Below are 17,609 nucleotides of genomic sequence, written 5' to 3'. Positions count from 1 at the left end.
GTATAGATTTGTTAAACATTTCCCGTAGCTAAAAAGATAAAAAATATCCAATCTTGTTTTACCCATAACTTCTTCATTTTAAACCGTTTTGAGTGAATCAAATTGCTATGGTTTCATATTGAACTCTAATTTAAGAATCCAAACAGAAAAGTATAGGTTTATAGTCGGAAATTTAAGTTATATGTCAATTACTAAAGAGGTAGTTATTTCTGTCGAAAGAACGACATCTTGATGACCATTTTGAAAAACATACTTTCACTTTGAGTTTAACCAATTTTTTTGGATATAGTTTCATGTTCATATGAAAAATCATTTTTCTAGAAGAACAAATTTTAAATCAAAGTTTATCATAGTTTTTAATTATCCAAACCAAAACAGCCCCCGGTTTCACTACGACGGCGTATATCCGATTTTATGGTGTTCATCGTGTTTCCAGGTTTTAAATCATTAAGTTAGCATATCATATAGATATAGAACATGTGTTTAGTTTATTTTAAAAGTCAAGTTAGAAGAATTAATTTTTGTTTGCGAACAAGTTTAGAATTAACTAAACTATGTTCTAGTGATTTCAAGTTTAAACCTTCGAATAAGGTAGTTTTATTTATATGAATCGAATGATGTTATGAACATCCTTACTACCTAAATTTTTGTGGATAAACCTACTGGAAATGAGAAAAATAGATCTAGCTTCAAAGGATCCTTGGATGGCTTGAAAGTTCTTGAAGCAGAATCATGACACGAAAACAAGTTCAAGTAAGATTTCCACTCGAAATAAGATTGTTATAGTTATAGAAATTGAATCAAAGTTTGAATATGAGTATTACCTTGTATTAGAAAGATATCTTACTGTAAATAAAAAAGATTTCTTGAGGTTGGATGATCACTTTACAAGATTGGAAGTAAGCTAGCAAACTTTGAAGTATTCTTGATTTAATGAAACTAGAACTTATAGAATTTATGAAGAACACTTAGAACTTGAAGATAGAACTTGAGAGAGATCAATTAGATGAATAAAATTGAAGAATGAAAGTGTTTGTAGGTGTTTTTGATCGTTGGAATATGGATTAGATATAAAGGATGTGTAATTTTGTTTACATGTAAATAAGTCATGAATGATTACTAATATTTTTGTAATTTTATGAGATATTTCATGCTAGTTGCCAAATGATGGTTCCTACATGTGTTAGGTGACTCAAATGGGCTGCTAAGAGCTGATCATTGGAGTGTATATACCATGAGTACATACATCTAAAAGCTGTGTATTGTACGAGTACGAATACGGGTGCATACGAGTAGAATTGCTGATGAAACTTAACGAGGATGTAATTGTAAGCATTTTTGTTAAGTAGAAGTATTTTGATAAGTGTCTTGAAGTCTTTCAAAGGTGTATGAATACATATTAAAACACTACATGTATATACATTTTAACTGAGTCGTTAAGTCATCGTTAGTCGTTACATGTAAATGTTGATTTGAAACCTTTAAGTTAACGATCATGTTAAGTGTGGTTAACTCAATGTTTATTATATCTAAAGAGATGTTAAATTATTATATTATCATGATATTATGATATATTAATATATCTTAATATGATATGTATACATTTAAATATCGTTACAACGATAATCGTTACATATATGTCTCGTTTCGAAATCCTTAAGTTAGTAGTCTTGTTTTTACATATGTAGTTCATTGTTAATATACACAATGACATGTTTACTTATAATTTATCATGATTAAACATAGTGTAACAATATCTTAATATGATTTATATGTAACTAGTAAGACGTTGTTATAACGATAATCGTTATATATATCGTTTCGAGTTTCTTAATTCAATAAACACAATTTTATGTATATAACTCATTGTTAAAATACCTAATGAGATACTTACTTATCATAATATCATGTTAACTATATATATAATCATATATATGTCATCGTATAGTTTTTACAAGTTTTAACGTTCGTGAATCACCGGTCAACTTAGGTGGTCAATTTTCTATATGAAACCTATTTCAATTAATCAAGTCTTAACAAGTTTGATTGCTTAACATGTTGGAAACACTTAATCATGTAAATATCAATTTCATTTAATATATATAAACATGGAAAAGTTCGGGTCACTACAGCAACGCCCCTTCAACCTTTCAAAGGTGCATGATGGCGATTTTTCACGACATGATAGAAGAATGCATGGAAGTTTTTATGGATGACTTTTCAGTCTTCGGTGATACTTTTGAAACATGTCTAGTTAATCTTGAACGAATGCTTATTAGATGTGAGCAATCAAATCTAGTTCTTAATTGAGAGAAATGCCATTTCATGGTTAAAGAAGGCATCGTTCTTGGTCATAAAATTTCAAAGGAAGGAATTGAAGTGGATAGAGCGAAAGTAGATGTAATTGCTAAACTTCCACATCCCACCAATGTTAAAGGAGTTAGGAGTTTTCTAGGGCATGCCAGTTTTTACCGACGTTTCATAAAAAAATTTTCTAAAATTGCCACTCCTATGAATAAACTCCTTGAAAAGGGTGCTCCATTCATCTTTTCAGATGAATACATCAAATCTTTTAATATTCTTAAAGAAAAACTCACTAAAGCGCCAATCATGATAACTCCAAATTAGAATTTACCATTTGAACTCATGTGCGATGCAAGTGATTTTACAATGGGAGCCGTTTTAGGACAAAGGATTGAAAAATGATTTCAACCTATTTATTACGCTAGTAAGACGTTACAAGGAGCACAAACGAATTACACAACTACTAAAAAAGAACTCCTTGCTATTGTCTTTACTTTTGACAAATTTCGTTCATATCTCGTTCTAGCTAAAATGATGGTCTATACTGATAATTCTGCTCTTAGATACTTATTTTCAAAACAAGATGCTAAACCACGATTAATCCTTTGGATCTTACTCTTACAAGAGTTTGATATTGAGATCCGAGACAAAAAGGGAGCAGAAAATCTCGCATCATCTTTTTCGTCTTGAAAATCCTAAATTAGAAGTTCTAAATGAATCGGCCATACAAGATAACTTTTCTGATGAATATCTTTTGAGAATTAATTATAATGAAATTCCATAGTTTGCAGACTATGCAAACTACTTAGTATGTGGATTCCTTGAAAAAGGGTTGTCATACCAAAAATGAAAGAAATTCTTTAGTGATATAAAACACTATTTTTGGGAAGATCCACATTTGTTTAAAAGTTGTCCCGATGGAATAATACGCCGATGCGTATTTGGGGATGAAGCTAGTCAAATCTTAAACCATTGTCACACAGGACCAACAGGAGGGCATTATGGGCCTCAACTCACAGCAAGAAAAGTTTATGACGCTGGATTTTATTGGCCTACAATTTTCAAAGACGCACACCTTCTTTGTAAATCCTGTGATGCTTGTCAAAGGGCCGGAAAAATAAGTCAACGTGATGAAATGCCACAAAATGTCATTCAAGTATGTGAAGTATTTGACGTTTGGGGTATTGACTTTATGGGTCCATTTCCAAAATCTCATAATAATCTCTACATTCTCGTAGCCATTGATTATGTATCTAAATGGGGAAAGCACAAGCTCTCCCAACTAACGATGCACGAGTTGTAGTCAACTTCTTAAAACGTCTTTTTGCAAGGTTCGGAACACCGAAAGCTTTAATAAGTGATCGGCGTACTGATTTTTGTAATAATCAACTTGAGAAAGTTCTCAAAAGATATGGAGTAACTCATAAAATCTCAACTGCTTATCATCTACAAACAATTGGACAAGTTAAAAATACCAACCGAGTTTTAAAACGTATTCTAGAGAAAACCGTAGGATCAAATCCGAAGGAATGGTCCATGAAATTGGAGGATGCACTCTGGACTTTCAGAACAGCCTACAAAACTCCAATTGGAACCACACCTTTTAAACTCATTTATGGAAAAGCATGTCACCTTCCAGTAGAAATTGAGCACAAAGCATTTTGGGCTTTGAAGACGTGTAATCTTGATTTACATGAAGCCGGACGTTTACAATTAAGTCAACTAAACGAATTAGAAGAATTAAGACATGAAGCATATGAAAATTCGTTAATCTATAAAGAAAGAACGAAGAAATGGCATGATAAAAGAATCAAAAGTTCAAAAGAATTTAAAGAAGGAGATAGAGTTCTTCTTTTCAATTCACGATTCAAGCTATTTTCTGGAAAATTGAAATCAAGATGGTCTGGACCATTCATAGTCAAAAGAGTTTTTCCATATGAAACAATAGAGTTGATAAATTCAAATGGGATTGAATTTAAAGTTAATGGTCACAGAGTTAAACATTCCATACATGGTCCAATGGAAGTTGACAATGAAGTCAATCATAATTTCACCACCCAAGAAAACTCTCAGAATGAAAACATAAATATGTTATCAACAACATATGAAAAACCAAAATTGGAAGAAGGGGAAATTTCAAGTTGGAGTGATGAAGAAGAATTCCTATACAAACCTCCCATTCCAAAAAACGAATAAAAATGTGAACAAGAAAGTCAAGTAGAAGTGAAAGAACCAAGAAAAGATTACCCCGAAAAGGTTAACAACCCAACTCTACTTACTAAAGCAGGAGACCCAGGTGAATTTATCATTTCTTACTTGCTTAATGATGGTGATATGTATAATGGACTCACAGATTTAGGAGCAAGTGCAAATGTTATGCCTCTTTCCTTATACAAAAGATTAGGTGTGGGTAAATTAAGACCAACCAGCATAGGTGTTCAATTATTTGACCAAACCATTAAACACCCGATTGGAATAGCCAATAATTTACTTGTTAAAGTGGGAAGTTTAACCTTTGTTGCAAACTTCATAGTTATTAATATGGAGGAAGACCTTGATATTCCTCTAATTTTAGGTCGCCCATATTTAGCAACCAACGAAGCATTCATTGATGTAAGAGAAGGTAGAATGACACTTAGGGATGGTGACAAATCGGTTACCTTTATGTACTGAAAGTTTAGATCTCCACCAACCAAAACTGTTGAACCCATAAAAATGCCTATGTGTGGGGAAGATGAAGAAACACCTAATGATAACCCGATAACAAAGAACCCCGTTATTGATACGAAATTAGATGAACCCGTTTTCAACAGTTCAACGAAGAAACTTTATAAAAGGATTCAAGATGCTAGGATTAAGGGGAAATTTAAGTTATGTAACCGATTAGTATCCAATTTGTCGCCTAAAGAAAAAGCAATGTTAATTGAATATGTGAATGTTACAGAAGAAATCAATCAATGGCTTGAAGCCAAAGTCAGAGATATGCAAGTTGCTGATGATCCAATTGAAGATAACAATGAAGTTAATCACAATTTCAACACCACAGCTAACTAAGTTTGGGGAGAATCAAGTCTTTTTAAGGATAATATATATTTCTGTTAGAGTTAGATTTTCTGTTTTCGTGTAGTTCTTGAAAATGGAATCCGAATGGTCTTTCCCTAGCAGACCCTAAAGAACTAGTCTTCTCCCCCTATTCTGAATTTTTATTTTTTTTTAGGTTTTACGAATGAAGAATTCCTTTGATTTGAACCATGGTCTACTACTACAAGCTTTGATTACTAAACGTAATAATGACACATTCCCGAGTGAACTGGTATCATTCATAAGAGACAAAAATGGACGAAGTGAGGAAAGAACTCGGGAAATATCATCATAAAACACATTTTGGTAAAGGAAAATCAAAATTCGCAACAAAAAGAAGAGCACGACACCTTGAAAGATGTCATAAATGCGGAAAATGGTCACACGAAGGTAAATGTTCGAACAATCAAACATATTCAAATACCAAATTTGTTACTCTATGCTGAGAAGGACCGTTCATATGTTTGGAAGAAAAGTTATTGAAAAATCGAGGTTACGCTTATGTAGCTATGGAAAACCAAATCACACGACTCTCCTATGAGTTGGCTAAGGCAGGTCACTGAGAATTCTATCTCAAAGGTAGATATGTACAGTTTTTTTTTATTCTATTGCTTTTAACCCTTTGATAATAAACGCTGAATTGTTCGCTATAAAGTATTAAATTGATATTCAATAAAATTAGGTATGCGAAACCGAAATTATTGATATCATACAAAAATTTAATTCATCACTGCGAAATTTACCGTTTATTCATAAGGTATAAATATCTTTAATCAATCAATTCAAAATATTTCAAAAATTCGTCATGAGTAAAACTAGGTAAAATAGCCGAAATTACTTTACCCAAAAGAGGGGCGTATATTTTTGATAATATTTGATTGATTAAAGTGGGATAAAAGACCAAAAAGATTTTTAATTTTATTTTTACCTTGTTTTTAAATTTAATATATAAATATTAAATTAATATTGTAAATCTTTTTAAATCAATATATTTAAGTTTTTAAATATTTTAAAAATTAATATTTTCAATATAAGTTTGTAAAATTAATGTATATTAATATTAATAATATGAAATTTTAATTTTATGCATTTTAAATTTAAGTTTGGTGTGAATTTAAAAACAAAAATTTACTTTATTTCATTAAGTTAAAAATTTGATATTTAAAATTCGTCGTGAGTTGAAGACTAGGTCGTTGAACCGAAATTGCTTTACCCGAGGGCGGGACGAGAAATTTTGTTATCATTATTTTTAATATTATTGATTTAAAGTATGCCAAAAACATTTAAAAAAAACCCAAAATCTTTACTTTTTAAACAATCAAATTTTAAAATTGTGTTGAGGGACGGACTAGGTAAACGTACCGAAACAACATCGTCCTAAATAAAAAGGAAAACAAAATTTTAAATTTAATTAATTGTTTTATTATTAAAGATTTTATATAAAAAAAATCCGCACTCGCAGAGTTTTTGTGGTACCCCCATCCGCACTCGCGGAGAAATGAAATCTCAGATGGGATAAACTGGTCGACAGACCAGTCCCCAAACACATATACACATATATTTCTACGAAAATACCCACAAAAACACTCCCAAATTTACAATTTTTCACCGTTAATCATCAAATATTTTGCTAAAATCAAGATGAGGAGATACTTGCCAAGAAGTTTTTCAAGGAAATCGATAATTTCTACATCCAAACACTCTTTAATTCAAATTTTTAGTGTTCTTGAACAAAATTATACCTAATTTGATTTTGATGATCTAGCTTAATTGTGCTTAAATTGTTTGTATATTATGCTTGTATAACCTAGATGGATGCTATTTAACATGATTAGAAGCCTTAAACTTCAAATTTTGAGTAATCTAGGGTTTGTGTTCTTGAGAAAAATTGGGGATTTTTGATATAAACGGGTTATGGCCGAATTTTGTTGATGGTTCATGCTTAATTAAGTAGTGTAACATGTTTAGGTTGCTAAATGATCAAAACTTTAATCCTAAACATGATTTTTGTGTATTAAAGTGGACTTTTTGAGTCAAAAATGTATGAACTCGATTTAATTGATATGAATGCCATTTGGAACTCGTTTAATTACTATAATGATTATTTTTGACATGATTTAGAAGATGAATGCTAAGAAACATTGTATACATTTCCATATATGTTTATTTGTAGAAGTGTAGAATTGTTAATATTGTGAAAATGTGTATAAAGTTTAATATGGATTAAACATGTCATTATGATTGTTTTGATTTATGATTCTGCTAACACTAATGCATATTTAGATGCACAAAAATTGTGTTTAATGTGTTTTGTAGACTGAAAGGGGTGAATCTTCATCCGCATCTCAGGCTCGCAATGCTCCTCCTGAAAATGCAGAGGAACAGGATATTAACGACTAATACAAATAAAATATACCTCATCAAGTCATTTCATTTTCAAATATCCATGAGGCAGATTTACACCCAAACTTGAGGTTTGACAGATTTTGGATAGAATATTCAAAATTCCAACGGAACTTACACACCCTTCAGTCTAATGATGTTGAAGTACCCATGGTAATAGATTGGGAACCATTAGAAATAGTTGGATTGGCCAATCCAATCAGAGAATTACTTACATAAAGGTATGGTAATTCTACTTTTAATGATTGGGAACGTTTATTCAATATACGTAGGCGTGTATATAGAGAATGGTGTGTGAAATTATTATGTAGTATTGAAATAAATGATAGGGTAGCTACCTTAACCGATCGAAGTTTCATTAGATTTTTATTAGGAGGTGTGATGCGCCATATATCTCTACTAGACATGGCTCAGGCTTTCTGTATATATACGCCTGAGGAATTAGCATCTACTGATTGTCAAAGGTTGATAGTTAATGGTAGGAGGGTTGATGAAAATTTTGATATGAATGGAATATGGAGTAGAATGACTAGCCATAACCGATTTCGTGGAGGGAATTACTCTTATACTGATATTGATAGAGCTGAGCTAAGAGTTGTGACGACCCGGGAATTTCCGACCAATTTTAAACTTAATCTTTATATGGTTTCGATACGATAAGCAAAGTATGTAATGTTGAGTTTAGAAAAATTTTGGAATTATATTCATGTAATCAATTACCCTTCGACTGCTCTCAACGATTCACGAACAACTATTTGTAAATAGATACATATATATTTAAGAAATAAATATAAATATTAATTCGAAATATAATTTGAAATATTATATTATTTAGTTATTAGAATTAAATTTATAAAATAAAATAATATAAGGTATAATAAAATTTATTGTAAATCTATATATACAAATATATATATATATATATATATATATATATATATATATATATATATATATATATATATATATATATATATATATATATATGGCTTCCAAGAGAGTTATTAAATGACTGTAAGGCTCAATTGTCAGTCGATTGATATTAAACGAAGATAAAAACGAATACTTATAAATATACAATATATAATTGTAATTTATTACATAATATATTTACACAATTTTTATACATAATTATTATAGGTATATATATATATATATATATATATATATATATATATATATATATATATATATATATATATATATATATGTATATAGATATTATAGGAAGAAATTAGAATATTGCAGTCTATGTAAAATATTAGTATGTTAATAATAATTTGTTATTTTAATGTTATAAGTGTTATTATTATTATTATTATTAATATTGTTATAATTATTATAATTATTAACATTATAATCAAAAATAATTATCGCTAAAAATAATTATTAATATTATTATTATTAATGCAACTTAATTAGTAATATTATTAATACTATTATTATTAATGTTAATTGTATTATTAATAATATATTTATTTATATTTATTTATTAGTAATATTAATATAAATATATAAAAAGAAAAATAGAATCCTAGGCTATATTGATATCTGATTCATTTTCCTTTTTTTTTTCTTCCTTTTTACGTTTTTCCTTTACCTACTCCATTTTTCTGTATTTGGTTCTTGTGTCTGCTAAAAGCAGAAGTATCGAATAATATTAGAAGATAACAACAAATAATAATGCATCAATTATTCACCTAATTCCATTACGTTCGTTATTTAACTGCTAGTATCTAATGCTACTCAAAAATCAAACAGAAAATAATAGAAGCTGGAAAACGTCGCCTTGTTCTTGAACCAAATTATCAAAAGCTCGATTCAATATCAATTTTCAAAATCTAAAAGTGCAGTTTTGTTAGGAATCGTTTACTCATACTTTCTTCAAAATCTCAGGTTCTAATTCGTTCTATCGAGTTCAAATTTCTGAGTCAAAGTTTCAAAGTATAAAAGTCAACAATTTGTTCTTCGAACGAATTCAAGTTTTTTGTTATGTTTTAAATATAATTGATGATTTATAAAGTTTAAAGGCACGATTTAGAACTTTTTTCATGTAGAGGTCATTAACTAAAACGTACTAGAATTCAAAAAGCTATAAAAAAAATTTTGTTTCTTCACTCGACGAACAGCAGCAGCAAGGGTGCTGTGTTAATTTTTTTTCTTTCTTATTTTCATTTTAATCTAAACCTAATCTAAATATTTCTGTTATAAAGCCTAAATAATTTTTGTAACTCAATTTGATGGGTACTGAATTGAATTGGATCGATTGATTTTGATGAAGAAGGAGAAGATGCTATGGGTTAATTGATACGGGTTAAATAAATATACTTCAGTATTTAATCCAGAAAAAAAATAGACGTGGTAGAATGGTTGAAGGGTGTTTCTTGTGAGCGAGAGGTCTCGGGTTCGATCCACGCTAGGGATGTTCTTTTTATTGGAAATTCATTTTTGAGGTAGTTTTTATTTATTACTTATTATTGATACTTTTATTACTCATTAATATTAATTAATATTACTATTAGTATTATGAATATGATTATTATTGTTATTGTTATTAACTTTAGTATTATAATTATTATTGTTATTAATATTGGCAATATAAGTAGTAATTATCACTTATTAGTATTATTAGGTGTTAGTGATATTATGAGTATTATTACCATTATTATGATTATTATTATTATTTTTGATATTGATATATGAATTATTATTATTATTATTATTATTATTATTATTATTATTATTATTATTATTATTATTATTATTATTATTATTATTATTATTATTATTATTATTGTTATTATTAGTGTTATTATGAAAAGATAACATAAGTTATTATTATTTTTATTGATATTAGTATTAGTATCATTTTATAAGTATTAACATTATTATTATTAAGTGTTATAAATAAATGGGTTATTATTATTATTATTATCACTAATAGTTGTATTGTTATTATTATCATTATGATTAGGATTATTAATACGAAAATAATACAAATTATCATTATTTTAGTATTAGTATCACTTTTATAACTATTAATATAATTAGTATTATTATTAAACAAAAGTATCATTATTAACAATATCATTATTATTATTAATATTATCATTTTAATAGAATTATTATTAATATTAGTAGTAAATCAGTAATTTCAAAACTATCATTTTTTAAACAAATAAATATTTTGTATATAAAACATATTATTTACATATATATTAATATTCTATATATAAACATTACATATATAAAAACTTGCATACAACAAATTATGTATTTTTAATATAATACTAAATATATATAGATATCAAAATAACTATATTAATCACTTTAAATATATATACAAAATAAATATATACAACATATAATTTAAGATATAAAATAAAGTATATATTTTTAAAATGGAATCTAGTATAAATCTTATATAACTACAAAATATATATAAATAATATATTAATAAATGAAATTTTGAGATTTCTATTATATGTTTTAATATATATAATTGATATAGTTTCGTAAATCCGAGGCCAACCCTGCATTGTTCACTTGTTCAAAGTCGTCATATGTATTTTTACTACAAAATACAGTACTGTGAGTTTCATTTTCCTTTTTACCCTTTATATTTTTGGGCTGAGAATACATGCGCAATTTTTATAAATGTTTTACGAAATAGACACAAGTAATCGAAACTACGTTATATGGTTGAATGATCGAAGCCGAATATGCCCCTTTTTACTTGGTAACCTAAGAATTAGTAAACCAGTCTACTAATTGACGCGAATCCTAAAGATAGATCTATTGGGCCTAACGAACCCCATCAAAAGTACCAGATGCTTTAGTACTTCGATGTTGTTTATATCATGTTCGAAGAATTTACCGAAATGATAGGGGATATTCTTATATGCATCTTGTTAATATTGGTTACCAGGTGTTCACCATATGAATGATATTTTTGTCTCTATGCATGGGACGTATATTTATGAGAAATGGAATTGAAAATCTTGTGGTCTATTAAAATGATGGAAATGATTATTTATGTTAAACTAATGAACTCACCAACCTTTTGGTTGACACTTTAAAGCATGTTTATTCTCAGGTATGAAAGAAATCTTCCATTGTGCATTTGCTCATATTAGAGATATTACTTGTAGTCATTCATGACATATTTTAAAAGACGTTGCATTCGAGTTGTTGAGTTCATCAAGATTATTACTAAGTCAGTTGTAGTTACATATATTATGAAATGGTATGCATGCCTTCAATTTTCGATGTAAAGAAAGTTGTCTTTTAAAAGCGAATGCAATATTTGTAAAATGTATCATATAGAGGTCAAATACCTCGCAATGAAATCAACTATTGTGAATCATTTGTGATCGATATGGACTTCGTCCAGATGGATTAGGACGGGTCCTTTCAGTTGGTATCAGAGCGGTGGTCTTAGCGAACCAGGTCTTGTATTAGTGTGTCTAACTGATAGTTGTTTAGATACATTAGTGAGTCTGAACTTCGACCGTGTCTGCATGTCAAAAGTTTTGCTTATCATTTTGTGTTAAAAATCATCTACTTATCATCCTTAGGAAATTGCCTGCTTATTATTCCTAGTCTAGACACATCTTACTGCATTAATTGCATAAATAGTGTATAGACAAATCCATATCTTAGCATATCTGTTACTGTAGACTTTATCTGACACGTTTCTATAATTTCCTCCGTAATCTACGGGATCTTCTGTAACGCCCCGTCCTAATCCATCCGGACGAAGTCCAAATCGATTATAAACGATTCACAATAGTTGATTACATCGCCAGGTACTTGACCTCTAAAGGATACATTTTACAAACATTGCATTCGTTTTAAAGACAAACTTTCATTTACATCGAAAGTTGACAGGCATGCATACCATTTCATAATATCCAAACTATAAATGACCTAATCTGTCATTTACTTAATAATAATCTCTAATGAATTTCAACGACTCAAATGCAACGTCTTTTGAAATATGTCATGAATGACTCCAAGTAATATCCTTAAAATGAGCTAATGCACAGCGGAAGATTTCTTTCAAACCTGAGAATAAACATGCTTTAAAGTGTCAACCAAAAGGTTGGTGAGTTCATTAGTTTAACATAAATAATCATTTCATAATTTTAATAGACCACAAGATTTCATATTTCCATTTCTCATAAACATACGTCCCATGCATAGAGACAAAAATATCATTCATATGGATTGAACACCTGGTAACCGACATTCACAATATGCATATAAGAATATCCCCATCATTCCGGGATCCTCCTTCGGACATGATATAAATTTCAAAGTACTAAAGCATCCGATACTTTGGATGGGGCTTGTTGGGCCCGATAGATCTATCTTTAGGATTCGCGTCAATTAGGGTGTCTGTTCCCTAATTCTTAGATTACCAGACTTAATAAAAAGGGCATATTCGATTTCGATAATTCAACCATATAATGTAGTTTCAATTACTTGTGTCTATTTCATAAAACATTTATAAAAATTGCGCATGTATTCTCAGCCCAAAAATATAAAGGGTAAAAAGGCAAATGAAACTCACCTAATGTATTTTGTAGTAAAAATACATATGGCGACATTGAACAACTGAACAATACAGGGTTGGCCTCGGATTCACGAACCTATATCATTTGTGTATTCATTAATATATATATAATCGTAATCGAATAAATATGTATATTATTATTATTAGTGATGAAATTTTTATATTAGTAACTTATATATATACTTCATTATTTAATTAAATATATTCATTTTGTATAAAAATATTAATATAGTTATATTAATATATATTTGGTTAATATTGTATTAAGATACTTAATTTGTTATTTATATGAATATCCATATACAAATGTTAATAATAAAAATTTATATTAGGATTTATATATGATGACAACATATATTTATATATTAGTTTATATATTTTACATATGACTTATTCATAACCATTTTAATAATAAAGATATAATGATATGTATTATTAATTAATGATAAGAATAATAATACTAATGATAGTAATAATAATAACAATACTAGTGTTAATTTTAATAATAATAAAGATAATAACTTTACTAATTTTGATAAAAAAAATGATAGTTTTACTTAAAATATAATAACTTTGAAAATTTGTTAATTATAGTGATACTTCATTTTAACCATAAAATGATAATAATAATAATAATAATAATAATAATAATAATGTTGTTAATACTAATAAGTTTTATCATAAATTTCTAGTTGAACTTCAAACCTTATAACTACAGTTTCTATAACTTAATTTCATAATCATATTCATAATTGTACAGTTATTCATATAACGTATAACTAGTTTTTCAAGTTTTTCCTTAACAGCTTTTATTGCTTATCTCATAATATGTTCGTAACCATAATAATTGATAATAACAATAGTAATAAAAATAATAATACTAATAATAATGAAGTTAATAATGTCTATGCTAATAATAATAATAATAATGATAATAATGATAATAATTTAGACTAGATTAATGATAATAATAATAATTATAATTATAATAATAATAATAATAACCATTTTGATACTTATAATAATATTTATGATATTAATAATGATAATAAGTCATATCAATAAACATAATAAACATAATAATTAATAATAATGAAAATATTAATAATAATAGTAATAATAATAATAACAGGAAACTACCTTAGGAAAGAGTTTCAAAAAAAAAATGATGCCTCTTGCGAGGCTCGAACCCCTGACCTCTCGAAAACCCATCATCCTCCTAAACCGTTGGGCTGTTGCCCAATATCTGATTAATACTCTCCTCTTAATTAATTTAACCCGTCAATTTATCTTTTCCCATTTGCTTCTTCTTCCCCAATCGAACAGAAACTTTTAATCAATCATCACAAACAATTAAAGGTTTTATTTAGGATGTTAATTCGAAACAGAAGGCGACTCAGTTTGAAAGTTTGGATTAAATAAAAAAAATGAACATCGCTGTAACCGGAAAAAAAACTTAGAACACGATATGAACTCAACTTCCATTTCGAAATTTAAATATGTTTCAGGCAAAGATTAAAACATGAAAAAGGTTGCAAATCTTCTTTATAAACTATCTGGGTCTTTAATTTAATCTAAAACATTAAAACGATTTCGAATTTTGCTATGATCCAACTGTTTGACTTTTAAAAACTATATATTTGACTTCGAAATTTGACTTCAATTCTGTGAATTGAAAGCTGCAACTTCCCAGAAAGATTAAATAGAAAGTTCCTAACAACACTACACTTACAGATTTTGAAATGGAATTAGAATTCGATTTATGACAAAAATTGCAAGGAACAGAGGTAAACGACAGTTTATCTGCTTATCTGTTTTGAGTTTCAAAATGCAGTTGATTTAATATCTAATAGACTGAATAATTGAAGTGAAAAGCATGTTTGGATTTATTGAAGTCGGCTGGTAATAATCTGTAGTGAGATTTATTAAGTCACGACATCAAATCAGAATAAAGGTATAAAAGTTTGGATTTAATCTCTAACAGAATTTGGATTGGTCTGTGAATAGACTGTGATTTGTACAATTTCACCAACTATCTACAGAATGAAAATGAAAGAAAACTGAATTGGGTCCTTATTTACACATATGAATTATATAATTATTACTAATATTTATAATCATATTAATTATAATCTAAATACAATTAATAATTATTATTATTAATAATAAAAATAAATAAATAATAATGATACTAATAATCATATAAATGATAATAATTTTATTATTGATAATAATTATATGTTGTATTATTTTCTATCATATTAATAATAATATTGATAAAGATAATATGACAATGTAATAATGATCCTAATAATACTAGTAATTACATGTAACAAGTTTCATATTATAATTTAAATAATACCGATAATAATAATAATAATAAGTGTAATAATAATGATAAGTCACAATAATAATAATTTTAGCGAAATTGATAATAATAATAATTATAATAATATTAATGATAATTCTAATAATAATATAACAACTCGTACATATCAACTGTATATATATTTGTATCTTATTTTAGATTCAATAATTTTAATAGTTTAAATATTAATATTAATATTAACATTAATAATAATAATGAACGTAGTGATAATATTATAACATTTATGTTTTAACGTATAATATATTAACTGTAACTATATTATATAATAACACTTATTGAATATTTAATATCACCATATGTTAATAACTATAATAAATAGAAGTTATATATATGGATTCATATTAATATATGTGTAGTTACATATGTATTTATATGTATAAATTTAATATTAACTTATTTATTCTAATTATTATTTTTTTTATTAAGAATCCACTTAACTATCTTATATTTATACATATCTATATTTATCTTATATATATACATGTTATCTACACACAAATGTTCGTGAATCATCGGGCATAGTCAAAGGGTAATTGATTACATGAATATAGATTTTAAAACTTTCGAGACTCAACATTACAGACTTTGCTTATCGTGTCGGAAACATATAAAGATCAAACTTTAAATTTGGTCGGAAATTCCCGGGTCATCACAGTACCTACCCGTTAAAGAAATTTCGTCCCGAAATTTGAGTGTGGTAGTCATGGCTAACAATAAAAATGTTTTCATGACCAATATGAGTTGATAATTAGAGGTTTATCATCATTGAATAATAATGATAAAATAATTCGATTATTCTAAGAATACGAATGAAGCTATCGCAAAAGAGTGAATTAAAGAAAATAAGGTTTCGTCTTAACTTTTGACGTTGTCATGGTTGAATTCTAGAATTCAAGGGATTTAAAGAAAATCTTCGAAATCTAAAGGATTTGATTCTTCAGCGAGTAAGGAAAATTAAGATCTCTAAAATTAAATACGGTGATCCGCCTCGATTACTCTGTCTGATATTTCCATTATAAATTAAGCTCTTCCGTTCCCTTATTCTCACCATTTCTATAAAATCCCCAAATTCAAAAGATTATGAAAATGCTTAATCCAATTCTGATCCTTGTCCTTATCCTCACTATCGCAACAATCATTCTCCTTTTCCAATTACCATCGGAGGAATATGTTTTCTTCTACTTCGCCCTCGGGGTTATAATGTTTTTAATTCTCCCGTGTCTTTATGTGGTGATAAACATTGATATACACGGTTTGTAATTCCTGTGTTTGTGATCGGCTTTATATTTTCCTTTATTTTTCGAAGCTCCATGTTCTTGTTTTCTCTTCCCGAATCCAAGTCAAGCGAACAATGATCCAGAATTCGTAGATATAGAGTTTCAAATGATTATAACGTTCTAAGCATGGTGGAACGTGATAGCACGATTTGATTTTCAAATTTATCAAAATTACAGAAAATAGAACTATCAAGAATATATTCTTCTTGATATGTTCGGAGGTTATGTAGAATGAAAGAGTTATGTAACATGACACATGATGACGTTATGGTCTGTGAATCATCACGTTTCATTAGAAACTCAACATGACTTACTGTAATATAATCACGTTGATCAAGTGTCATTATATTATACTAACTCATGCTTCAGTTCCCAACATTACTTCAATAATATTCATATTTTAAGCTCGAAAGTTTACAGAATATAGAAACTAACAGTTTCTATATGATGTAACACTGATAGCACGAAGAGATTAATGATTTCAGATAAGAATAGTTCTGAAAATATCTTCAGAAATATGGAGGATATTTATAATGAAAGATACGATGATATCATGGAATTTCCAAGTTCGAAGGTT

Source organism: Rutidosis leptorrhynchoides, chromosome 3, assembly GCF_046630445.1.
Source record: "Rutidosis leptorrhynchoides isolate AG116_Rl617_1_P2 chromosome 3, CSIRO_AGI_Rlap_v1, whole genome shotgun sequence".
NCBI classification, from domain to species: domain Eukaryota; kingdom Viridiplantae; phylum Streptophyta; class Magnoliopsida; order Asterales; family Asteraceae; genus Rutidosis; species Rutidosis leptorrhynchoides.
Note: the sequence above shows the minus strand (reverse complement) of the source record.